The following is a 27068-nucleotide window of genomic DNA, read 5'->3' on the forward strand; positions in this document are numbered from 1 at the left end:
GATTCTTTCTGCCACTCAACCCACACAGAAAACTAAGACTGCGTTGTCTGTGCTGGGAAATGATTATAAACAGTGTGCCAGCTCCTTGCAGCAGCGCCAGCCCCTGATTCCATAAGTGGCTGTGGATGTTTTAACCAGGCAGCAAAGCACAAGTGAGTAATCTGCTCTGCCGCTGCCATGTTAATGGGCCGACCGCGTTATCACACATTTGCCTGCAAGGAACAGCAGCGCCTAAATGAACTGCTATGATTTTTAATACAGATAGAAGGGCCAACCCCCACGAAGCCAAGCTGGCAACAGACAGACCATACGTGATGATGGGGCTGGTGTTTATCTCGATCCCCCCAGCTCCTGGAGACCCGCAGACTGGTGTGGAAGATAAATGAGCAAGAAAGGAGCTTGGAAGGGAGAAAGTTATAGACTTTTCTTAGGCATTCAGATGAGAGAAAGGGGTTCCAGTGGTCACTGACTCTGCCCCAGGATGAGGCAAAGATCTGTAAGTGATGGTCAGTGAGTGTGGATGGATTGGATCACTTGGTGGAGAAATGAAAAGGGATTTGGAATCAGAACTAAGGATTTGCTGCTGGTTATTACTGGTGACTTAAGACCTTGCATTTGGCTCTTTTCCCATTGTTGGAGATGATCATCATATTTCATTAACTTCCAGAGAAAGACTGCTTATACTGAGACATTAATGTTCGTTGTCAAAGCCCAGCAGAGGATCAGTGTCAGGTTTGTTCAAAGCCATCACCTGCATACATGGGCATTTCTGTAGCTGTAGCTGTTGGAGGGTGCTGTGGGGTGCTGGGGTGCACATACAGAGCCAAGATTTCTTTGGATATCATCTTTTGGAGCCAAGATTCACCCTAAGGAAAGGTTGAGTTGGAGGACATTTTTTCACTCCCTCATGTTACCCCATCCTCACATACATACACAATCTGTCACTCTTTCTAAGACAAAATTAGAAGAAAGTAAACAATTGTCTAGGGAAGCCCTAAAGACAAAAATAAGTCACAGATGGTAGGATGTTGAGGAGTATGTATAAGAGGAGTGAAGGCTAAGCTATCTATATTTCCTTGGTGATGGGAATTAGATGTGACATCTTGAATTATAAATATCAAGGGGAGGGGTGGGCATCATTATCTTACTAATCAGAAGCTTTCACCCTTTTCCTTGAAGAGAGGAGAGTTAGGATCACTCTTACATTCTCTGAGAATGCACTGAACTTCTCCTTCACATTAATTAACAAAATTAACTTTAAAAATATTCATATGGCCAGATATTCCATTTGAAGTATTAACCAACTTTGTTTTTCCTTCCAGGAAGTTCTCTTCTTTTCCTTCTTTTCCCAGATTCAAGCATTCCATCAAGAGAGGTTATGGAAGAGCAGGAGCAAAGGAATCTTCCTGACTTTGATTTTCAAAAGACTACGCCCTTCAGAGAATGAAAGGTTGAAAGAGAGAAAAACAGTGTTTAAGTGTATTGATAAGAATATTATTAAAAATGTGGACCATGCTGTCTTAAGTGGATCGTAAAGAAATAACTTAATGTGGATAAAAAGTCATGCCAGACCTCTTTTGTCGACCTATGGCCTGTAACCCACCAGGCTTTTCTACCCATGGGATTTTCCAGGCAAGAAAACTGGAGTGGGTTGCCATTTCCTGCTCCAGGGTATCTTCCTGACCACGGGAGCAAACCTGCATCTCCTGCATTGGCAGGCAGATTCTTTACCAATGAGCCACCAGGGAAGCCATCAGAGAATTTTTAGGGCAATGAAAGTACTCTGTATGATACTATAAAGGTGGATACGTGTCACTATACATTTGTCTGACTCACAGGTACGAAAACCAGAGTGAGCTGTAATGCAAGCCATGGAGTTAGAGGATAATGATCTGTCCATGTTGGTTCATCAGTTGTAACAAATGCGCCACACTGGCGGGGGCGGGGTGGGGGAGGGGATGTTGATAATAAGGATGTATGTGTGGAGAAAGGAGGAAGATAAGAAATCTTCATACATTTTTCTTAATTTTCCTGTGAACCTAAAACTGCTCTAAAAAAATAAAGTCATAAAATATCAAATGTTTCCTTCCATGATTTGTTATAAGCATCCTTGTCACTTATATGCATATCTCAGAGCATGCTTGTATGTAAATGTATGGATCACACACAAAAGACATGTGGATTGACTTGTTCTGTATCTGCCCTTGAGTATGGGATTGGTTACATAACACAAAACTAAAATTATCTGGAAAAGATTATGATATCAAGATTCCCTTAGGAACACAGGCTCATATCTTATTACCCTCAGCATTTAAATGACCTTCCAATTAGTCTAGCTTGAAGATTTGATACTAACATTGAAATGTACATCCTTTTGACTTGCTCTGCATGGGGACAGAGAGGAATGATCACACAACCTCTTCGTACGACTCAAGCATTACTCCTTTATAGACTTGAATTCTGCCGTGAAACGTGGATTCAGAATGCAGAGCATATCCAGACTCAGTTGAAGAATTCTCCTCTACGCAGTGTTCCTACCATGGGTGCCTCTAATGCTGTAGATGTACTTCCCAGCCAATTCTTTCTCCTCTTAGAACCTGTGATAAATACACTTGGTCACTCACATTTTACAAACAAACAAAACCTGAGCTAAGTAATCTTTCCCCTCCTCAGAAGGAAGTGCATCACCAGAGTTATTAATGATCTGGAGAGAACAGAGCGGAGACAAACTCTGTATTTTGACCAATGCATTTTGAGAAAATCCCCAAGTTTTTGTTTGTCTGTTTGCTTTTTAAGGGTATGTAGAGGACTGTCACTGAAAGGAATAAGCCCTGGCAGGAGAAATAGATGAATATTTCAACCTGGTGTTATTTTGCTTTCGGCCCAGAAAGGCAAAACACATTTTTGCTAATAGATTTTTTTTCCTTCTGTCACATGTACTGCAGGTTATAGAACGCAAATTATGGTAAATCTCCTGCTCTTTGCATTAGACACAAATAAACAAAAAATGCCAACTGAACAAAAGAATATGATTTATAATTCTCTACAATTGCATCTCTTTCCAGAAATATATAATCATACTGCCTCTCTTATTTTACAGCTTAGGAGAAATGGGAAAAATCACAGTTTTTTTTTCACTTTTGCTGATAAAAAATAATAAGTAGAATAATAAAATTCATCTATTTTCCTGAGTGCATTGTGGAGAAAGAGCAAAATTCTGTGGCTGTTTATTAATCAGTTGGATTTGTAAATGCAGAGTATTTGACTTGAGTTCAATCTGCTCCAAAACAAATAGCCCCACAGCATGTTATGCATTAAACCATTTTTCTCAGATTAAAATCTTTCGAGTGGAGCCTTCCGGGCTGTGATCATGCAGGGTGCTGAAGGGTTACTGGTACTGCCATTCTGATGGAAAAGACATTTCCCTCCAATGCCATCCCCCGGGGCTGCCTCAGGCTCATCGGATATCCACAGTGCCTCTCTGTGCCTCCATTCTGAACTCTAGAAGAGAGCATTCCCTGATGGCTTGGTGGGTAAAGAATCCGCTTGCAATTCAGGAGAACACAGGAGATGCAAGTTCAATCCCTGGGTCAGAAAGATCCCCAGAGAAGGAAATGAAACCCACTATAGTATTCTTGCCTAGACGATTCCATTGACAGAGGAGTCTGGTGGGCTACAGTCCATGGGGTTAGGGTTAGGGTTAGGGTTAGGGACCAAGCACACACACACACACACACACACACACACACACACACACACACACACAATTGTGGTTTCAGTTGCCAACTTGTCTGTAAAAAAGCAGTAAGGGGTTAACTGAAAACAGGATCGACTTTTCCATTTCATATTTTGTAGGATATCCATTTTTGTCCGATTTTATCCAAGGACTTGATATGTTGCCTACGTTATAGTGTGTTCAGTCAATCCAAATGGAAGACAGGCAGACCACCTGCCACACAGTCAGGGGAGAGAAGAGAAGTCTGATCTTGGTGTGAAGATTGAGGTGTTGTTCATCATGTTGGATTAGACATCAGTGAATGAGCCCCCTGGTTTCTGTAGGTGCCCAGGGATGGTCTGCTGTGAATGCATCTTCCTCTGGGACTTTGGCACCCCCTGGCAGCCCCGACTCTGACAAGCGTATAACGCCAGCTTCAGAGGGCAGGATTTGGAGTAGACCCCTGGATTGGGATCCCAGATCCCCTGCTACCCACCTATGCAGCCTCAATCTTATCTCTCCTCTCTGCATCTCAGCGTTCTCATCAGTAAAATGGGAAATGGTTATATTTCCTACCTCTTGGTCGTTTTATGGGGATTGATGCTTTTGAGCTGTGGTGTTGGAGAAGACTCTTGAGAGTTCCTTGGACAGCAAAGAGATAAAAGTCAATCCTAAGGGAAATCAATCCTGAACTTTCACTAGAAAGACTAATGCTGAAGCACCAATATTTTGACCACCTGATGTGAAGAGGCGACTTATTAGAAAAGACCCTGACGTGGGGAAAGATTGAAGGCAGGAGGAGAAGGGGATAACAGGGGATGAGATGGTTGGATGGTATCACTGATTCAATGGACATGAGTTTGAGTAAACTCTGGGAGTTGGTGAAGGAAAGGGAACCCTGGTGCACTGCAGTCCATGCGGTTGCAAAGAGTCAGACACGACTGAGTGACTGAACAACAGCAAAATGTGAAAAGCTGAGAACAATACTCATCAAAGAGGAAAGAGCAGATAAATATTATCTATTATTATTACTTTTCCTGACAGGGTTTGCCAGAAACCTGGCATTTGTCTTTTCTTTTTTTATGTTAGGATACTTTTAATACAATAAGAAGGCATGCTCATTGCAGAAGAAAAATAGAAAATTTAGAAAAGCAAATATAAAAATCAATCTTAATCCACCATGTAGAAACAGCCTATGCTAACATTTTGATGGATATGCTCCCAGGTTTTATTTCCCATGAATAAACATGCAGATTTTCAGGACTCTTGGTTGCAGGTGACAGAAACTCAAACCCTAGGTTAGGACTCAGTTGTGTCTGCCCTGCCTGCCCCCACCCTCTGACTGATGTCCCTTAAAGAAGAGATCAGGACCCAGACAAGCATATCAGGAAGCCAGGGAGGAAACCTAAGGAGAAACTAACCCTGTCAACATCTAGATCTCAGATTTCTAGGCCAGAGGCATGCTTATAAGCATCATGGAATTCTAACCTCAATAATAACCTAGGGAGGATTAGGCCGAGATTCTGATGAATTAACATCACGATGCTGGGAAACTTGGTGTTAGGGGCCAGCCTGGGAGAGACCATGCGTACGAGGTGCCCACAGTGGGCAGACAGTGGAAAGACTGTAGCAGTGTCAGAGCTCCTGCACCCTGCCCCCAGCACTCAGTAGGGCTCCTGCACCCTGCCCCCAGCACTCAGTTCATCTCCAGCCTCAAATCTTTGACTAGATCACATAGATGAATTCCAGTTTCCCTTTCTGTTATTTCAGTTTGTTCTACATTTATGAGCCCAGCCGCTGCTCCAGAATACAATCTCCTTGAGGATGGAGACCCTGGGGACCACGGCTGTTTACAGCAGGCACCCAGGTCACTGTACACACAATTCTCCCACTCACCGTATTTGCTGGCTCAGCACATGTTTCCCCCACACACCTGAAGCTTCAGAAGAGAGGCCAAGAGCTAGAGATTCAGTTCTCCATTCATCCCTTAAGGTGCTGCTTTCATTTGAGGCTGGGGCCCATTTCTATGGGAATCTGGCACTCTCCCTGCCCGTAAATCAAGGATGTCAATCTTCCCTCCTGTCAAGCTTTAACCAGAGCCAATTGCACAAGAATTCGTGTTGCTCACTTCAGTGTCCTTAGGCTATTTCCCTTCTGGTTAGTCTGGCCTTGGCTAAAAGTTTTGGAATCACATTCTAGACTTTAAACTTCCGCTCCCATTCGCATTCACACTCACAGCCCCTCAGAGTTTGACAAATTGTTTTAGTCCTCACCAAAGCCAGCTTAGCTTGGCAAATCCATCAGACCTGCCAGCATCTGCAGAGTAAGTCTAGAGGGCCAGATATCTTGTCTCAACTGGTAGCTCCTTTATAGGCAGGACGCCCATAAATTTGTAATGCTCCAAGTCACAACCAGTGCCTAGCACATTATAGGTGATAATAGTGACCATAATTATTTTTATTATGTTTTGGGTTACCTCTCCTAGGAAACACTCTGATATGCATTTCAGAGGCATCAACCTTAGCTATATTTTGCACTCTGCCATGTTACTTATGGCTCAGGCACTTATGTTTAATAGCTGCTGTGTGTGCTCAGTCATGTCTGATGCTTTGCGACCCCATGGATTGTATCCCACCAGGCTCCTCTGTCCATGGAATTTTCCAGGCAAAAATACTGGAGTGGGTTACGATTTCCTAATCCACTGTGTTTAATAGGTTCTCTCTCTCTCTCTCTCTCTTTTTTTTTTTTTTGGTCCACACCAAACAGCATGTGGGATCTTAGTTCCTTGACCAGGGATGGGACTCGAGTCCCCTGCATTGGAACCATGTAGTCTTAACTGCTGAACCATCAGGGAAGTCCCAGTTCGAGGTTCTCACCCTGGGAAGATTTGTAATCCCAAAATGAGATAAGTCTGTGAGTGATTAGGAACCAGGTGTGACTAGAATCAGAGCAATCAGAGCTATAGGTAGTTGGCTTTGTGAGCTCAGCAGGGGGTGACATCATGGTTAGTTCCAGAATCAAAAAGTCCTTTTTAAGGAGGCTACAATGGAACTAGGCCTCAGAATACGGCAAGATTGTAATCTGAGTTGGAAGAGGCCTTTGGGTGAAGGAACATCTTTGATAAATGACCAATAACGGAGATTTTCCTTTTTAAGAGAGAGAAGAGCATGCTGGGGTGAGTTGAGTATGTTGAGGAGAAAAAAATAAATAAATAAAGAGCCCTGGCCTGAGAGTTAGAAAACAGTTCTCAGCCTCTAGTCTATATGTCTATATGTCCTCAATAAGTTACTGAAAAGCCCAAGGCCAGCCTCATCTATATGATAAAAAATTTGGGTTTCAGACTCTTAAAATCTACCAGTCCATTTTTTCCCCCTCTTGTTAGGGAGCCAGTGTCCTTGTGCTTTCTAGCTGAAAGATGTTTCTATCCAGTGGTTATCAGAACACCTTTATTGATGTTCCTACCCCTTCTTAAAACAGCAATATCTGTCTTGTGTTACATTCTAGGTTTGGAAGGCCACGAACTTTGTTAAGTTTGGATTTGGGAATCCCATACAAAATTATACTCTCCAGGAAGATCTTTATCTAAGAGCAGGGGACCTTCTCACTGTTCCAGAAGCATTGCATGAACCATTCTTCTCACCTACTTACTGGTTTTCAGGCTCCTGTGATTTTCCATGACATCCACCCCACCCAGCTGCTCTGCCCCAACAAGAAATCTTCAGGCTGCAACTCTAATCTCACCGTCTTTACGAATCCTTGCTATTCCTCCAGACGCACATTTTTTTTCCTTCCCTGATCATGTGGAGACTCTGTTTTCCATTCCAGCACTGTGGGGACTGTCACCTTTACGTTTCATTTCAGGAGCACACGCCTCGTTGCTCAATAATCTACATGCTCCTTGGTGGGCCCTGCCCCATAATTGCTGAGTGTCAGCTGTGCCTTATTCAGTTCTAGAATGCCACTCTAGAAATGCTTACTGGTAAGTTACTGAATCCTGGAAGACTGAAGATGCCTCCAGCTTTAAGTGCATGTTTGATAAGCAAGGAAGCTCCTGTACATGGCCATGTTACCCTAGAGCGTGTCTGCCCTTTTTTTCTGGGGGCAGATTGAAGTGTTTGGATCTGGGGGAGAGGAAGAAAAGAAGGAAGCAAACAGACTTCCTTAGAAAGTTCTTCCTGGTGTCCTAGGGTCACATGGCTTCCCTCTGTGAAGATACTTCTGCTCCATCCGCCCTTCCTGGGATCTAACTATTTGGAGAATTGAAGCCCATGAAGAGAAGCGAGCAATGCCCCAGTACTTTTGCAGATTTTCAGTGAATGAGAATCAACCTTGTCATTTTCATTAAATGGGTTGTGAATAAGAGAAAGTCAATAGTCTATTCCACAAAGTGGTGGAGATGTTAACTGAACATTGTATAAAAGAATTCTAAGACACTGAATCTGGAAATTCCAGGGCTCTTGAAGGAAATACATCTTTCTTATGGGTTGGAAAGGTAAGATGGCTGCTAAAAATCCCTGGAAGTGTTTAATGCACTGTGAACAACATAAATGAAGCCTTGAAAACAACCATTGCTGGAAAAATATCTTTTAAAAACCACTTAATACATATTTAAGAAAGGAATTAGCTTCCCTGAATGAGACATGGTAAGCAGTGAAATTCAGCCATGGAGTCTTGGCCCTAATTTATGCTAAGTGGACAATGATTGATGTCAAATTGCAGAGGAATACCTATGAAATTACCTACTGCAGTCACACAAATATCAGAAGAATTTATCATAATTAATGGTATTGCTCTGAGAACCAAAGGAAGGGTGAGGAGTTTGCATTTCTTATGAAGTGCTGACTATATTATTTGCTTCAGGTAATAATTACAGCACCCAGGCTTGCTAAATGGCAACAGTTAACATGCAGGGGTTGTAAACAAGGTTCTGTCTATAGGCAGGCTTGGTTTAATCTTCAGCCTGAATGTGAGCTGCCTGTTTCTATAATATATAATGTTTCAGTTTGCTCAACCCTTCTCTGTTTTGGAAGACCAGAGGTTAGCAAGAGCAATAGGATGCAAATCCCTGTGCTATCCCTATTACCTGGTGGAGCTGTTCTAAAGAAATCATCTGAATATCAGAATAAAGTGACACTTAAAATATTCACTTTGAATTTTCCAGGTCTATCACTCAGGACCTCAAAGCTTTACATATCAAGGGAGGCAGTACACAATTTTTCAGATGTAAGCAAAATAAGGGAAGGCCACTGTCGTATTTTGATTTTTGCAGTTTGTTATCTGACTTATTTTACATTCATCCAGTCTCTAAATTAACCTTCCCTACCATCCTGTGGGTGGGGGTGGGGGTAGAATTATAATTTTTATTTTACAAATAATGAATGGAGGCAAAGGGATCTTCATTTAACTGGCACTAGATTACACAGGCAGTAAAAGGCCAGGCTGGAGTTAGATCCAAGGACTCTATGGATCCAGATTCCAGGATCCTCCCATCCTCTTATCGGCCAACTGACAAGGACAGAGCTATTGCTTCCTTGGGGCTTCCCAGGGGGCTCAGCAGTAAAAAATCTGCCTGCCAAAGCAGGGGATGTGGGTTCCATCCCTGGGTTGGGAATATCCCCTGGAGGGCATATTCAAGGTAATAGCAACCCATTCCAGAATTCTTGCCTGAGAAATCCCATGGACAGAGGAGCCTGGTTGGCTGCAGTTCATGAGGTCTCAAAGAATTGGATATGACTGAGTGACTAACCAACCACAAATGGTTGTTTCCCTACTTGGGCCACCATATTGATTGGCCATACTTCTGCCTTCGTTTCTGATCTATGACAGAACCTTGTAGAGCTCATCCTACACTCATGACTCAGTGCCCTTCTTTATAAAATGTGGTGAAATGTGGAGGACACCCTATTGAAAATATCAGAAATTTAGCCGGGTGCTTTGGCCAGAGTACTGCAGTAAGATTAATTCTACAATACTGTACTATTCAGTGTTTGCATAGTACATACTTTGAGATCATTTTTTTTTTTTTCCAGGAGTGGTTGGTTTGCATTGACCTGGAACAACAGACTGGTTCCAAATAGGAAAAGGAGTGTGTCAAGGCTGTATATTGTCACCCTGCTTATTTAACTTATATGCAGAGTACATCATGAGAAATGCTGGACTGGAAGAAACACAAGCTGGAATCAGGATTGCCGGGAGAAATATCAATAACCTCAGATATGCAGATGACACCACCCTTATGGCAGAAAGTGAAGAAGAACTAAAAAGCCTTTTGATGAAAGTGAAAGAGGAGAGTGAAAAAGTTGGCTTAAAGCCAACTTGAGAAAATGAAGATCATGGCATCTGGTCCCATCACTTCATGGCAAACAGATGGGGAAACAGTGTCAGACTTTATTTTTCTGGGCTCCAAAATTACTGCAGATGATGATTGCAGCCATGAAATTAAAAGACACTTACTCCTTGGAAGAAAAGTTCTGACCAACCTAGATAGCCTACTCAAAAGCACAGACATTACTTTGCCAACTAAGGTCCATCTAGTCAAGGCTATGGTTTTTCCTGTGGTCATGTATGGATGTGAGAGTTGGACTGTGAAGAAGGCTGAGCACCGAAGAATTGATGCTTTTGAACTGTGGTGTTGGAGAAGACTCTTGAGAGTCCCTTGGACTGCAAGGAGATCCAACCAGTCCATTCTGAAGGAGATCAACCCTGGGATTTCTTTGGAAGGAATGATGCTAAAGCTGAAGCTCCAGTACTTTGGCCACCTCATGCGAAGAGTTGACTCATTGGAAAAGACTCTTATGCTGGGAGGGATTGGGGGCAGGAGGAGAAGGGGATGACTGAGGATGAGATGGCTGGCCATTGCATCACTGACTCAATGAACATGAATCTGAGTGAACTCCGGAAGTTGGTGATGGACAGGGAGGCCTGGCATGCTGCGATTCATGGGGTCGCAAAGAGTCGGACACAACTGAGTGACTGAATTGAACTGAACTGATTCACACTTTCTCACCTTGCGGACATTGGTGGCCTTCATCCTTGGCTACAGGTGGCAGGATAAAGATTCCCACATCTCTGGTGCTCCTGAAGATTGGTTTGGGGATCTGTACTGGCCCTCACAAGAGAGGAGTGAAAAAGTTGGCTTAAAACTCAACATTCAGAAAACTAAAACTATGGAATCCAGTCCAATCACTTCATGGAGAAACAATGGAAAGAGTGGCAGACCTCATTTTTCTGGGCTCCAAAATCACTGCAGATGGTGACTGCATCCATGAAATTAAAAGATGCTTGCTCCTTGGAAGAAAAGCTATGACCAACCTAGACAACATATTAAAAAGCAGAGACATTATTTTGCCAACAAAATCTGTCTAGTCAAAACTATGGTTTTTCCAGTAGTCATGTGTGGATGTGAGAGTTGGGCTATAAAGAAAGCTGAATGCCAAAGAATTGATGCTTTTGAACTGTGGTGTTGGAGAAGACTCTTGAGAGTCCCTTGGACTGCAAGGAGATCCAACCAGTCCATCCTAAAGGAAATCAGTCCTGAATATTCATAGGAAGGACTGATGCTGAAGCTGAAACACCAGTACTTTGGCCCCTTGATGCGAAGAGCTAAAAAGATCCTGATGCTGGGATAGACTGAAGGTAGGAGGAGAAGGGGATGGCAGAGAATGAGATGGTTGGATGCCATCAGCAACTCGATACACACAAGTTTGAGCAAGCTGTGGGCATTGGTATTGAACAGGGAAGCCTGGCATGCTGCAGTCCATGCAGTCACAAAGAGTCGGACACAACTGAGGAACTGAACTGAACTGAACTAAACTGTCCCTCACTAGTCTCACCAGCTCTGAATAGGTCTTTGGAAGAGGAGCTGCTGGCCTGGGCTAAAGCTTAGTCAGGACTTTTCACTGCAGATGCTGAGGTCTGTTCGCTTGATGCCAATTTTAGGTGGAATTTCTAGGTCATTACATGGGTCTAACCACAAGAGTGTGGAATTAGCCGCAGCTCTTCCAGGATGCCGTTCATGTATTTTCATAGGCAGGCTCTGGCACACTTTGCAAAGAATGCGGTGGGAGTGTATGTGAATGACCTGGAAGGCTGGTGAGTGAGACCCATTGTTTCTCCGCCATAGTTCATTCAGCCTCTCCAAGGATGCTAACATTTCCCCCAACTGTCAAAGCTCTGGGACTGCTTCTCCATGCCTCCATCAGAGCACTTTTATTATTTGTCCACTGATGATTTATTCTGTTACTCTGCTGTCCTTGTTGTCTTTCTTTTAAGCTGTGAGTTCCTTCAGAGTAAGAACAAGTCTCTTCCCTTTCAGTTTCCTTGTCTGATCTGGCACCTAGTGAACATTCAGTAAATGGCTGTGGAATGCATGGGAAGGGGCCCGGCATGGTTGACTGGACCTCCCTGGCATCAAATCCATGATAACCTTTTTATCATAGTCTCCTAACCATTAAGGCTAACCAGCCATGGCCAAGAGACACCAGTCTGATTCCTAAGAAGAACAAGTTCCAAGAACAAGTCTATAGCTGTCAGAAAATTGGCCTCCTGTATAAAGTTAGTGTCCACTCACTGCGGCAAAGGGCTGACGTGTGTTTCCTTTGCTAAGTGTACTTTGGTGTGAATAATGAGTAGATACCTAAATGAGAAAGTGACTTCACTTTGAAGGTTTGTTTTTTTCTTTCTCCCCTAAGAATGTGGCTATTATTTTCAGAGCTGCCACCACTGTCATCCAGGCTGTTGTTTTTTCTCCCTTGTAGATTTCACACAGCTTTTCAATGGAGCATGTACTGTATGCAGAGAGCTGGATAGATCTAATGACCAGGAAAGACACTGTTGGCTTTCCTGACTTTGGACTGACTTCCAGGGTCTAGAGTATGAAGAGAGCCGGGCAGAATTTGACTTCATCCTCAGCATAACTTTGTCAGTAGAGTCCCTAAAAGTTAGGAACAATGTTCCAGGGAAATGGCAATCTTCATAAAAGATGGTATACTATCAGAAAGGAGTCTGACACCCTGGATATTCAGAGCTTGCCTATGGCGATCTGAAATATTACTCCTTAAAAGAAACTGAACTTGGTGTTGTTTTATCTCATGACAAGAATAGAAGAGGGGGACTTATCAGGTGAACATTCACTATGAGTTTACTTTCATTGTTTTATTTATACTTACTGCAACTCGACATTATAGGTAATGTTTCTCCACTTCACGAGTGAGGGAGTTGGAGCTGGGAGAGCGTCAAAAAGCTTGGAGAGTGTCTGAGGCCATGCAGGAAGAAGGGAAGTCACAAACTGAAACCACATGCAAAATCTCTCTAATTTTTCTACAATATTTTGTAGAAGCTCTCAAATATTTAGTTTCCTATACTTAGCTACCTATAGTGGTGAATGTATACAACTATACATGGTATAGTATACATACCGTATTTTCCTGCTTTTGTATGTGACTGGCTCCTATCAAGCCTGATAAAGGAAGAACCTCCCCCATGAAGCTCTCTTGATCCTCCAAACTGAATACCTCTCTATCCACAGGTCTGCATCCCAACTCTGCTATCCTAAGTGAGTAAGTGAAAGTCACTCAGTCGTGTCCGACTCTTTTATGACCCCATGGACTATATTATATATTTCATAGAATTCTCCAGGCCAGAATACTGGAGTGGGTAGCTGTTCCTTTCCCAAGGGGATCTTCCCAACCCAGGGCTCAAACACAGGTCTCCCACATTGCAAGCAGATTCTTTACCAGCTGAGCCAGAAAGGAAGCTCAAGAATACTGGAGTGGGTAGCCTATCCCTTCTTCAGCAGATCTTCCTGACCCAGGAATCAAACTGGGGTCTCCTGCATTGCAGGCGGATTCTTTATGAATTGAGCTATCAGGGAATAATGTAAGTCATCTTACTTACATTATTACGTGCATTAACATGTATTAAAATTATTTATATGTTTTTCTTATTTATGATGTGCTCTCTGAAACAAGAGCCTTCTGTCATATTCTTCTCTATGACCACAGATAAGTAGCAGGGGTTGGGTTATGAATGGTCTGAGTCATAAAAGGAAACCTTGTCCTCTGTTTAATTCAATACGGAAAAATTTAGGGAAAGTGAAACGCTTTTGATGGAGACTGAGATGATGTATTGGAGGGATTGTATTGTAAGAGGGTAATGTGCTAGTCAGGACCAAGGTTAGCACTTCCATGAAATGAAACTCTAGGGTACAATGGACATCATTGATGTGTTATTGTAACTTTAATAAATGCTTTATTCTCCTTCAAAGAAAGGAAGAAACTCTAGGGAACTGATGGCATTTTCACTACTGAAAAGAGAGATACATTCATGTGGGGCATCAGATTATTTTTTTAAATGTATGCTCCAGCAGTAAATGAAGAGATATATAATTTTTATAAATATCTTTGAAAAGTAACTCAGCAATAACCATGGGTAATTAGGTGATCTCAGGAGAAGAGGAGGAGGAAGAAGGAGGTAAGTAGGCTCCATCTGTAATTCGAGTGACGATGTTGTGTGGAGAAAAACAGGGGATCCATCTGGGGTCCTGGGGTTTTGTATGGGGATACCATTGTTTTATGAAGAAATAAACACACCTGTGCTCTGAGTTTGCCAGCAGAGCCAATCTGTTTCACATTTTAAATTCAACTCAATTACAAAATCAACGGGTCCCTCTAGAACAGAAGTGTGTCAGGATCATATTCCCCTTCTCCAAATTAGTGTCAACAATCCAATACCAATACCCAAGCTAGAGTTCTCTCGTTGTGTGTGCTTGCCAACCTGGAAGGTGGCACCAGAGTCTTTATGTGGTTCCCATCTCAGCTCATTGACCAATATCCGGTTTCCTTAGTAACACAAAATCTGAAGCAAAACCAAAACAAATTAATCAAAAGTTTTAGGAATTTTGAATAGTGTTGTCTTTGAATGTCTCAAAAAGCAAAGACAGCGAAAATCATCATATGAATGTTTTCCACAAAAATAAACCAAGGAAAAAAAAAAAAGAAAAAGTCCACCCTGTCATTTTTATGAGTTTTTTCAATGGAGTTGGGAAAAATCTGTTGTATGGGTGCATGTATGTGTGTGTGCCTGTACGTGTTTGGGGAAGGCAGTGGGCCTGATGGTAGTGGTCTCTGGCCCCCGAACTATGTTCCAGTACCATGTGTTTATTCCAGCTCTTGTTTAGCAGAGGCTCACGATTTTTGAAATTAAGTTTTTCACTGAATTTTAGAAAGCAAATTAATATTGTTTACTTGTTTGTTTCTCCACATAATATGGCTTTTTTAAAGTTAAGTTTTAAGATTAGTATAGTGTTGTGTCCCTAATGCTCCATACAGAGCCCAGAACATGATAGATCACCGATAGTTACTAAGAGGGGCTATGGTTTTTCCAGTGGTCATGTATGGATGTGAGAGTTGGACTGTGAAGAAGGCTGAGCACCGAAGAAATGATGCTTTTGAACTGTGGTGTTGGAGAAGACTCTTGAGAGTCCCTTGGACTGCAAGGAGATCCAACCAGTCCATTCTCAAGGAGATCAGCCCTGGGATTTCTTTGGAAGGAATGATGCTAGAGCTGAAACTCCAATACTTTGGCCGCCTTATGTGAAGAGTTGACTCACTGGAAAAGACTCTGATGCTGGGAGGGATTCGGGGCAGGAGGAGAAGGGGACGACAGAGGATGAGATGGCTGGATGGCATCACTGACTCGATGGACGTGAGTCTGAGTGAACTCCGGGAGTTGGTGATGGACAGGGAGGCCTGGCATGCTGCGATTCATGGGGTCACAAAGAGTCAGACACGACTGAGTGACTGAACTGAACTGAATCAAGTAAAAGATGAGGGGAGAGGAGAGAGAGAAAGAAGAAACAATTGATAACTGAAATCTTCTGAGAGTTCCTAAAGTTTCTCTGCACTCTTAGAAACAGTTATCTTGTGAATATTTATTTCTATAAGCCTCATGATCCAGGATAAGTGTTGATAACCTACAGTGCAGTTGCTGGCACTCAGGCTGATATTCCCTGGTATATAGTATGATACCCTCTCTGCTCAGCCCTTGTGAGAATGATCAACCACCACACTGCCATCTCATGATTTGTAAGATTCAGAATGTGAATTAACCCTACTTCTATGATAAATCTAGATAGTGTATTAAATATCAGTGATATCACTTTGCCAACAAAGGTCCATATAGTCAAAGCTATGGTTTTCCCAGTAGTCACATGCAGATATGAGAGATGGATCATAAAGAAGGCTGAGCGCCAAAGAACTGAGGCTTTCGAAAGTGGTCCTGGAGAAGACTCTTGAGAGTGCCTTGGACTGTGTGGAGGTCAAATCAGTGAATCCTAAAGGAAATCAACCCTGACTATTTGTTGGAAGGCCTGATGCTGAAACTTCAGTACTTGGACCACCTGATGCAAAGAGCCAACTCATTGGAAAAGACCCTGATCCGGGGAAAGATTGAAGGCAAAATGACAAGGGGGCAGCAGAGAACGAAAAGGTTAGATAGCGTCGCCAATGCAATGGACCTGAATTTGAGCAAACTTCGGCAGAAAATGGACGACAGAGGAGGCTGGCGTGCAGCAGTTCATGGAGTCACAAAGAGTCAGACACAACTTAGTGACTGAACAAAAACAAAACAACAGTTTCTCAGTTTGAATCTCCCACATTTCCAATGATCCTTCCTGCCCAAGACTCTCCTCCACATTTGGTACCATCCTGACCCACAAAGCATACATTTAAGGGTTTCCTTCCTCATAAGACATGGGCATTTTTTGTAAAGGAAACTGCTTGGAGAAAAAGCCCCCATACTCTATTGTGTAAGCCAAAGAGGTGATTCCAGAAATGGATATTTCAATCCAGGTTGTAAAAAGACAGGACTAACATTTAACAATATAGTGGTTTATCAATTGAAGTATAGTCAGATCTGACTAGAAGTACATACTCAGACTATTTTTGGAATCAGAAAGTCAAAGTATGAGGCTGAGGCCCATCTTCCTCATTAGCTAAGCTGTTGTGATGTTATTTTGGCTTGTCCGAGAGAGTGACCACTAACCTTTATACCTGCTACTGCTAAGTCGCTTCAGTCATGTCCAACTCTGTGCGACCCCATGGATGGCAGCCCACCAGGCTCCCCTGTCCCTGGGATTCTCCAGGCAAGAATACTGGAGTGGGTTGCCAGTTTCTTCTCCAATGCATGAAAGAGAAAAGTGAAAGTAAAGTTGCTCAGTGGTATCCGACTGTTCGCAACCCCATGGACTGCAGCCCACCAGGCTCCTCCATCCATGGGAATTTCCAGGCAAGGGTACTGTAGTGGGGTATCATTGCCCTCTCCGAACCTTTATACCTATTCACATTTAAATGCAAATTAATTAAATGGCATAAACATTTTATTTAATTTTTTAAAAATTTAAAATGGCAATTAATTTATTTATATTATTTATTTATTTTCTAAGCTGTAAGAATTTAATTCCTTAGGCATATCAGCCAGATTTCAAGGACTGAATAGCTATGTGTATTATGTTGAAGACAGCACAGACTGAAAAACACACTCATCATCACAGAAAATTCTATTCCCTGGTGTTGCATCAGGAGACACCATAGGCTTTCTGTTTGTTTTTGTGTTGTTTGTCTTTGCACTTGTAGTGTCACCGGAGCCAAACAAAACAATTATTTGTTATTTGTAGATAATGTTGTATGATGTTTGAGACCTCTTCTTGTGAATGGGCTACTTTTGGACTGGTGTGTAAATAACAACTATCTGATCAAGGAGTAGAGAACTGTGATCACATAAAATCATGCTTCGTATTATTTTCTTCTGTTAAATCACTCTGCTATGCTTTTCTTTTCTTTCTGGGCCTGAAAACTGACATTTCACAGACAATAGAGCTGATATTCTCTCCTTTGCCCACCATAATAGATACAGAAATGGCAGGCCAGTAGTTGGCATATAGTGGGGCAAGAGGGACCTAGATCGTAAATCGTAATTTCTCTTATGCATGAGTAACACTCTGGTGGGGTCATGTGACCCAAGCTTATTAAATGTACCTCATGAAAATGCCTGATACGTGTTTAGCTGTATGGTCAGATCACGAGGAAGCCAAGAATCGACTTCTTTTCCTTCTTGTTTCCTTTTTTCCTTTTTCCGTCTTCCATCTGTCTTTTCCTACCTCTCCTAAATACTTATTTCCTAAGTTTCTATGAGATTAGGAGAAGAGATCCATGAACAAATACTGTCCATAGAATCCATGGAATATACAGTCAAGGAAACAGGCAACAAAAATACAAACATAATTGTCCAAGAAAGTACGTGCAATAAAGGGAAGGGGTAGGAGGAAGTGGAAGATTGGGATTGGCACATATACACTATTGATGCTGTGTACAAAATAGATACCTAATGAGAACCTACTGTATAGCATAGGGAACTCTACTTAACGTGCTGCTGTGAACTTGAATGGAAAGAAAGTTCAAAAGGGAGGGGATATATGTATATGTGTGGCTGATTCATTTCACTGTACAGTAGAAACTAACAAAACATTGTAAAGCAACTACATTCCAATAAATGTTAATTTTAAAAAGGAATACAAGATGATCCAAAAAAAAAAAAAAAAGCTTTAATAACAAGGAAACTTGAGTGCCCTGGAAGGTAGGAGATAGAAGACTAATGAACAGTGGTATTCTGCTTTTTACCTTTTATAAATTAGTTCTTCCCAGATGACAGGTTAGGGAATGAGTGTAGTATGAACATTGCTGATGTTCCTTGCATGGTGACTAAAACCTCTCTGAGCCTTCTGGCCCAAATGTTCAAGGCTAGTCTCATGAAACTGTTCTCAGAGCAAGAGTTAAGAATTACTGCAGGTAAGAAGAATGCAAGACAGTGGGAAATGGATGAAGACTGTGCGGTGCTACTGTGAGCAATTTTCTATAATACAAAAATAAATTTGTTCTACCAAGGGCTCAGGAGGGGAAAGGTGAGGACATGCACATATTTCTTTGTTGGCATTTATGTTTTCTTGGCAGCTTTGTTACTTTGGACCCATCAATGTCAACTCATTGATCCTGACTTAGCTTGTTGGCTCTCACCACTGGATTAAAAAAAAAAAAATGTTGTTAAATTATATCGGATCCCATGATAAAATATATTCAGCTGTCTCCATTGTTGCAATCTTGCCCTGGCTTCTGTGGTTACATTATGATTGTATGATTTTTTCTCTATTCATCTCTTTTGTCTTTCTCTATTATTGCTCTTTTAATCACGGCATCCTTGTCTTCCATCTCCATGCTGCTCAGATTCTGACTGATGAGAAGGTACGGGTTGTTAATTGCTGATGCCTATGAAATTCGGAGTAATGGCTTATTAAAGGGTTCAGGGTCTTCCTTTGAAGACATTTAAGAAATATGATAATGTGTTAAAATGTACCTAACATCTTTCTGATTGCGTGTGTGTGTGCGCATATGGTTAGTCTTTTCTCAAATGTACTCATGCAGTGTTACTTTTGGAATGCAGTTGTCTCCTCAAAGTGGCTATCAAGGGAATTAGGACTCAAATTAAGGATTATTAAAAAGACATTCACACTGAAATATGTTATTACTGCAAAAGCTGTTCTTGCATTAGCAAAAATGAAGTTAGTGGAACAACTGGCATTTACAGCTGAGATTGTAAATCAAAATTCTGCAAAGCCTTTCTGTTTTTCCACTCCAATAGCAGCCTTTCTGCCACAATTCTGTCACCATGAACTTTGGCAAGTACCTCATCATACAGAACACCAGGCAGGCTTAGAAACCAGTAGAATGCTTGATTACTACTTCTTGCCATTTGCCACAAACCCTGACAATTTCCTTTTTGGCTTTTGGCAAATTGGCTCAGCAGGAAATTGAGAATCTGAATATTTGATTTGGGGCTCTAGTACTATTGCAATTTGTCCAATCAGCTGCCTGATTGGCACTGTGCTATAGATTGGATCTACTAAATGTAAAAGACACATGCCTGACCTTTAAGAGCAAAAATTTTGCAGTTTTCCTAAGCTCAGCCTTCCTCCTGTTTCTCTGGCTCACTTCTTGGTTCAGACACTTCTGGCTCCTACTGAATTCTGGGCCTGATCCTGATTCTTCTCTCTTCTCACCTTCCCCTTGGAAGCAATGCCCAAACCTACCAGACATATCATAAAAACCTTTTGTTAACCTCCTCAATGTATACTGAATCTACTTCCTCTTCTACTGCTCTTCACCTTCATTGCCCTTTGTCTGAGTTGTGCCTGCCTGCTTAGTTGCTTATTCTTGTCTGACTCTTTGCGATCGTTCAGACTGTAGCCCACCAGGCTCCTCAGTCCATGGGATTCTTCCGGCAAGTATATTGGGGTGGGTTACCATTCCTCCTCCAGGGCAGCTTCTGGACCCAGGGATTGAACCTGCATCTGTTATGTCTCCTGTCGCAGGTGGATTCTTTACTAGCTGAGCCACGCTCTTGTTATTTCTTGCCTGTGTAATCGCAGTAATGTCTTAACTGTCATTACTGCCTTCTGTTTCTTCCTTCCCAGCCTACTTCTCCTTTTCTCAAAGACTCCATTTTCCACAACTCAGAAGTAAGTCTCACCATAGTCTTTCACCAAAATCTGATCGATAGTTTTACAATAGGCATGGAATTGAGTTTGAACACTTTAATGGCATTTAAAAGCCGTCTGTATTGTGTACTTTGCTTACTTTCCAAAGTTGAATCTGATTTCATGTTACTCCTGAATTATATGTAGTTTTTCTATGGATTATTTAACCACCCCATGGCCTTTCTCTCTCTCTTTCTCCTCCCCCACCACCCTCCCTCTTTACAATATACATACACACTGGCTCACCAGATGATTCTCTTAAAATCCAAGACTGTTGCCAGAAGGAAGTCGTCACTGAAACCCTGGGCATCCAGGCTGAGTTTCAGATCTCCTAATCATGCCCTCATAAAATCACATTCTCATGATAAAACACACTTCCAAGTTTTTTTAGAAAGCAACTTCATTGAGATATAAAAGTGTTCAGTACATTAGTTTTAAGTATTGTACAGAATTGTGCAACCATCATCAGAATCAATTTTGGAACATTTTCATCAGCAAGAAAGAAAACCTAGATTCATTAATATTCACTTCCTTTTTCTTACCAAACGCCCTAGCTCTAGGCAACTATTTGTTATTCTATTTCTTTTCTCAATAGATTTGCCTATTCTGGGCTTTTCATTGGAGAAGGAAACGGCAGTCCACTCCAGTATTCTTGCCTGCAGAATCCCACGGACAGAGGAACCTGGCGAGCTATAGTCCGTAGGGGTACACAGAATCGGAGAGGACTGAAGTGACTTAGCACACACGCACGGGCTTTTCATATAGATAGAATCATGCAGTATATGGTCTTTGAGTCACTTTTTTTTTTTTTTTTTAACAGCATGAGGTTTGCGGGGCTTCCTTGGTGGCTCAGATGGTAAGGAATCTGCTGCAATGTGGGAGACCTGGGTTCAACCCCTGGGTTGGGAAGATCCCATGAAGAAGGGAAAGGCTACCCACTCAAGTATTCTGGCCTGGAGAATTCCATGGACTGTATAGTCCATGGGGTTGCCAAGAGCTAGACATGACTGAGTCACTTTCACTTTCTTTCATGAGGTTTTCAAGGTGTGTCCATGTTGTACTATATCCCATATCAATTCTTCTGCTTACTTTACATTGAAAATATTACACTGCAGTGATATGCCTTATTTGATTTATCCATTCATTGGTTGGTTATTTGGATTGCTTTCACATTTTGGATATTCTGAATAACTTTTATGTGAAAATTCATGTACAAGTCTTTGTGTGAATATGTTTTCCTTTCTCCTGGGTATATACCTAGAAGTAGACTTACTGGGTCATATGGCAATTCTATGTTAAATCTTTTTTTTTTTTTTTTAATGAGGTAACGTTATAATGTTATGTAAATTTTGTCTAAAGAAATATGGAAATACTAATTTGGAAAGATATGTGCATTCTTACGGTCACTGCAGTACTACTTTACTTAACAGTAGCCAAGATATGGAAGCAACCTAAGTGTCCACCAATGGATGCATGGATAAAGTTGTGGTCTATATATATATATATTCCATTGTGTATCCTACTCAGTCACAAAAAGATGAAATTGTGCTACTTGTGACAACATGGATGGATCTTGAGGTGCTAAGTCACGCTGGTTATGTCTGACTCTTTGTGACCCTATGTGACTATAGCCCACCAGATTCCTTAAGGGTATAATAAGCGTAATAAAAATAATTCAGATGGAGAAAGACAAATACTGTACGATTCCACTCACATGTGGAATACTACAAACATACAAAGATAAATAAATGAATATACCAATCCAAACAAAAACAGAGATACAGAGACAGAGGAGTGGTTACAAGAGGGGAGGGGAGAGCAAAACTGGTAAAAGGGTTTATTTGTATGGTGATGAACGGAAACTAAATTTTTGGTGGTGAACATGCCATAGCTTACAGAAGTAGAACTATAATGTTTTACACATGAAAAGTTATATAACATTATAAATCTATGATCTTTTGAGGAACTGCCAGACTGTTTTTCATAGCATCATACCATTTTATATTTTCAACACCATTGTAAAAGAGTTCCAATTTTTCAACTTGATGACACTTTTCACTATCTGTCTTTCTCATTTAAAAGAAATGGTGAAGTGAAATTCCATGATGGCTTTGATTTGAATTTCCCTAGTGGAGAATTAGGTTGACAATTTTGTTTTGTTTTGTTTTGTTTTGTTTTTTTGTTTGTTTGTTTTTTTGGACAATTTTTTTAGTTTGTAAATATTCTTTGCAAACATATCTACTCAGAGCTTTTGCAAATTTTCAATTGTTGTCTTTGCCTTTTTTCTCTGAAGTAGGAAATGGCAACCCACTCCAGTACTCTTGCCAGGATAATTCCATTGACACAGGATCCTAGCAGACTACAGTCCATGGAGTCATTTATTCTGGCTACGAGACCCTTATCAGTAAAGCATTTATACATGCTCTTTCCCATTCTGGGGTTGTCTTTACTTTCCTGATAATATTTTTTAAAGTTCTTTTAATTGTGGAGAAATTCAATTTATTTAAGTTTCCCTTTTGTTGCTTGTGCTTTCAGTGTCATAACTAAGAAATTACTATTTAATCTGCAGTCAGAAAGAATCACTCCTATGTTTACTGTAAGAAGTTTATAAGCTATTACATATAAGTCTTAGATTCACTTTTAGTTTTTATGTGTTGGATAAGGTAGGACTCCAACTTCGTCATTTTGCATGTGGGTATATAGCTAGTAGTACCATTGATGAAAATATACAGTTTTTCATAGCATTGTCTTATAATTTCCTTCTGAAATTTCTGTAAAGTTTTGAATAATGTCCCTGTTTTATTCTTGATTTTGTTAATTTCATTTTTTCTCTTATTTTCCTTGATTAGTTTACCAAATATGAGTCAAATTGGCTAATATTTTCTAAGAACAAAACTTTTTCACTGTGGATTTTTACTGCTGTTTTGCTTCTACTATTTCATTAACTTCCATGAGAATTTTTATGATTTTATTCCTATACTTCTTATAACTTTTGCTTGCTTTTCTTTTTATAGTACATCAGTATGGAAAATTAGGCTATTTATTTGAAAATTTCTTAACTGTAGACTTTTATAATTGTTAAGTTAAGAAGAGAAAGAAGAAAAGTTCATTTAATAAAATAATTTGCTAGGACTTTGTCTAGAATTGCATTGAATCTCTAAGCCAAAGTTGGGGAGAACTGACATTTTAACAATATTGAGTTTTCCTCTTTATGTCACTTATTTAGTTCTTCTTTGAATTTGGAATTTTATAGTTTTTGTCAAATAGAGTTTGTAATATTTTGTTAAATTTATACATAAATATTTTGGGAGAGGTTATAATATAAATGGTATTTCTGTTCATTGGTGGGATATAAGGAAGGAATTCATTTTGTATACTAACCTTGAACGCTGCAACCTGCTATAATTGCATATTAGTTCTAGCAGGTCTTTGTGAATTCTGTCATCTATACTTTATGTATAGATGATCATGTCATCTGTGAACAAAGGTAGTTTCATTTCTTCCTTCCCATTCTGTGTACCTTTTATTTCCTTGTTGTCTCATTGTACTAGCTAGAACTTCTGGTACAACGTTGAAGAAGAGTGATGCCATTGTACAGCCTTGACAGGTGCCTGGCTTTATGAGGAAAGATTTTGAGTTTGCCCACCATAAAGTATAGTGATGTGTATGTTAGCTGCTCAGTCTTGTCTGACTTTTTGTGACTCCATGGACCGTAGTGCACGAGGTTCCCCAGTCCATGGGATTCTCCAGGCAAAAGTACTGGAGTGGGTTGCCATGCCCTCCTCCAGGGGATCTTTCCAACCCAAGAATCCAACCAGTGTCTCCTGCATTGGCAGCATGGTTCTTTACCTGCTGAGCCATAGCTGTAACCTTCTTGTAGGGATTATATATCAATTTGAGCAAGTTTGTCTCTATTCCTAGTTTGCTGAGAGTTTTTGTCATGAAGCAGTATTGGATTTTGTCAAAGAGTTTTTCCACATGTATTGATATAATAATGTGATTTTTGTTTTCAGCCTATTGATATAATGGATTACATTAACTGATTTTTGAGTGCTGAACCAGCCTCACAAACCTGAGGTAAATCCTTCTTGGTCATCATGTATAATCTTTTTTACACAATGTTGGTTTTGATTTGCTAATATTTTGTTGAGGGATTTTGCATCCACGTTCATGTGAAACATTGGTCTATAGTATTCTTTTCTTGAAATATCTTTGGTTTTGGTATTAGGATAATAGTGGCTTCACAGAATGAGTCAGGAAATATAATCTTGGCCTCTGTCTTCTGAAAGTATCGAAGAGAATTTGCCTTAAATGTGTGGTAGAATTCACCATGAGCTCAACTGAGCCCATTGCTTTGTTTTAGAAAATTTTGAATTATTCATTTAAATTTTTAAATAGAGACAAGTCTATTATCTATTTCTTCTTGTGTGAGTTTTGATAGTCTGTCTTTCAAGGAGCAGGTCCATTTTACCTAGGTTATCAAATTTGTGGGCAAAGGTAAATTTGTGGATCTTTATTTGGGTTCAGATTGTTTTGGGGTTTTATCCTTCTTGGCAAAATTGTACTTTCAGCCTGAAAGACTTTAGTATTTCTTGTAATATGGATCTACTAACAATACATTTGCTAAGATTTTGTTTATCTATGAATGCCTTTGTCTTCTAAGGATTGTTTTCCTGGATTTAAGATTCTTAGCTGACTGTATTTTGAATGTTATTAACTGCCTCCTGGCTTCTAGTTTGTTTGTTTGTTTGTTTGTTTGTTTGTTTTGTGGTAAGACTTTAATTTTATTGGGAGTCTCTTATTCATGGCTTGTTGTTGTTTTCTTGACCCTTTTAAGTCTTTTGTCTTTTCACTTCAATATTTTTACTATTATGTATTGAAGTGTGGATCTCTTTGCATTAGTCCACCTGGAATTTCTTGAGCTTCCTAGATGTGTACATTAATAGAATTTATCAAATTCAGGATACTTTCCACCATTTTAAAGTATATTTTGCAAAAGAAGTCTTCTGATTGCCAACTACAAGAGGCTCGGAAAAAGACTCTGATAGGGCCATAACTTCTGTGGTGGAGGAAGTCTGTGTCCCTGCACACTTGGTGCCACCAGGATCCCTGCAAGCCGAGCAGCTGCACCACCTTCACACTCAACTCTTACTGGGGTAGAGCTGCCACAGGCCAAAAAAAAAAAAAAAAAAAAGTCTTGCATCTATGCACACAGGGTCACTTCAGTAGTACCCAACTCTTTGCAACCCTACAGACTGTGGCCTGCCAGCCTTCTCAATCAGGGGAGTTCTCCAGGCAAGAATACTGGAGCATATTGGTTAATACAGTTTGCCATACCCTACTAGAGTACTATATTTCCTGCTGCCCTAGCTGCCAACTCCCCTGAGTACCTGGTGCTTCCAGAACCCCTGTGACCCAAGCAGCTGCATCACCTCTACACCTAGCCCTCACTGGGGCAGACCAAGTCCTCCAGGGCAGCCTCAGGAGCAAACCCCAACAAATCCCTCTTCAACCCACATGAAGAGGTGGAAATAAAACCACAATTGAAACCCAGGGGCAGTGTGGCTAAGGAAACAAAACCCCAAACCTTCCCACCAGCTGTACAAGCTGCAGATTAAATCCACACAATCAACAGAGCAGACCCTGTGTCTATGGAATATATAAAAGGACACTGAGAGCTCCTACAAAAGAAAACGCACTAGTTCTGACAGCTGTGGTCATCGGAGGCAAGAACTTATACAATAGCACCAGATTAGAATCTGAGCTGCCCCCACAGCAGGTCCAGAGATGAGCCAAGTGTTGGAGGGCATCCTAGGGAGGTGAGGTGGACTGTGACTCCCAGCAAGGGAAAGGACTCTGACTGCAGTGACCCGAGAAAAACATTTCTTATTCTTATGTTTTGACTTGTTCTGTAGATTCTTTTGGATTTTTTTTTTCCTTTTCACTCCCACTGTTGTAGTTGTTGATTTTATTGGCACTATGAAATCTAATTCAGCTTTTGAGTTTTTATTTTCTTTTCTCAGTCACATTTTTTATTGCTGTTATAAATCTCTGCCTTTATATTGAGTTTTTGTAGTTCTGTGGAGTTTTCCTTTTTTTTTTTCTTTCTTCCTCCTTTTTTTCCTCTTTTTTTAATTTTAATTTTTTAACCTATTATTTTTTCTACATTTATTCCTTTGTTTGTTTTTGCTACTGCTCTTTCCCCCTTGCAGTTAATCTTTAATGTATATAAATCTTCTTTATCTACCTTTGTTTAACTTTTTATTTTTCTTTTCTTTACTCTATTTTTTTCTTTTCTTTTCTCTATTCTTTTTCTTTTCCTCTCAACATATTTGTTAGTTTTGTTTTTATTGCTTTATTCTCCACTTAGCACCTTGTTTTAGTTTTGTTTTCCAGTTTGTGCTTTAGTTAGTTTTGTTCTTAACTGGTAGATGTAAATTTTGATTTCCTTTGTTCATCAGGTCAATCTACTGCACTATATTTGTGTTGGACTATTTTGATTTTGCTTACAGATATATATAAATATATGTATATTCAGTCACACTTTTTATAAACCTCTGCCTCTACATTGGGCTTTTGCAGTTCTGTGGAGATATCCTTTTTTTTCTTTCTTTCTTCTTCCTTGTTTTTCCTCTTTTTTATTTTAATTTTTAAGCCTATTAAAAATTTTCTAAATGTATTTTTTTTGCTTTTTTTCTTTTGTTAATCTATAAAGTATATGAGTACTCTTTTTCTACCTCTATTTAACTTAGCATATCTATTCTTTCT

Source organism: Ovis aries, chromosome 21 (assembly GCF_016772045.2).
Source record: "Ovis aries strain OAR_USU_Benz2616 breed Rambouillet chromosome 21, ARS-UI_Ramb_v3.0, whole genome shotgun sequence".
Taxonomy (NCBI): Eukaryota; Metazoa; Chordata; class Mammalia; order Artiodactyla; family Bovidae; genus Ovis; species Ovis aries.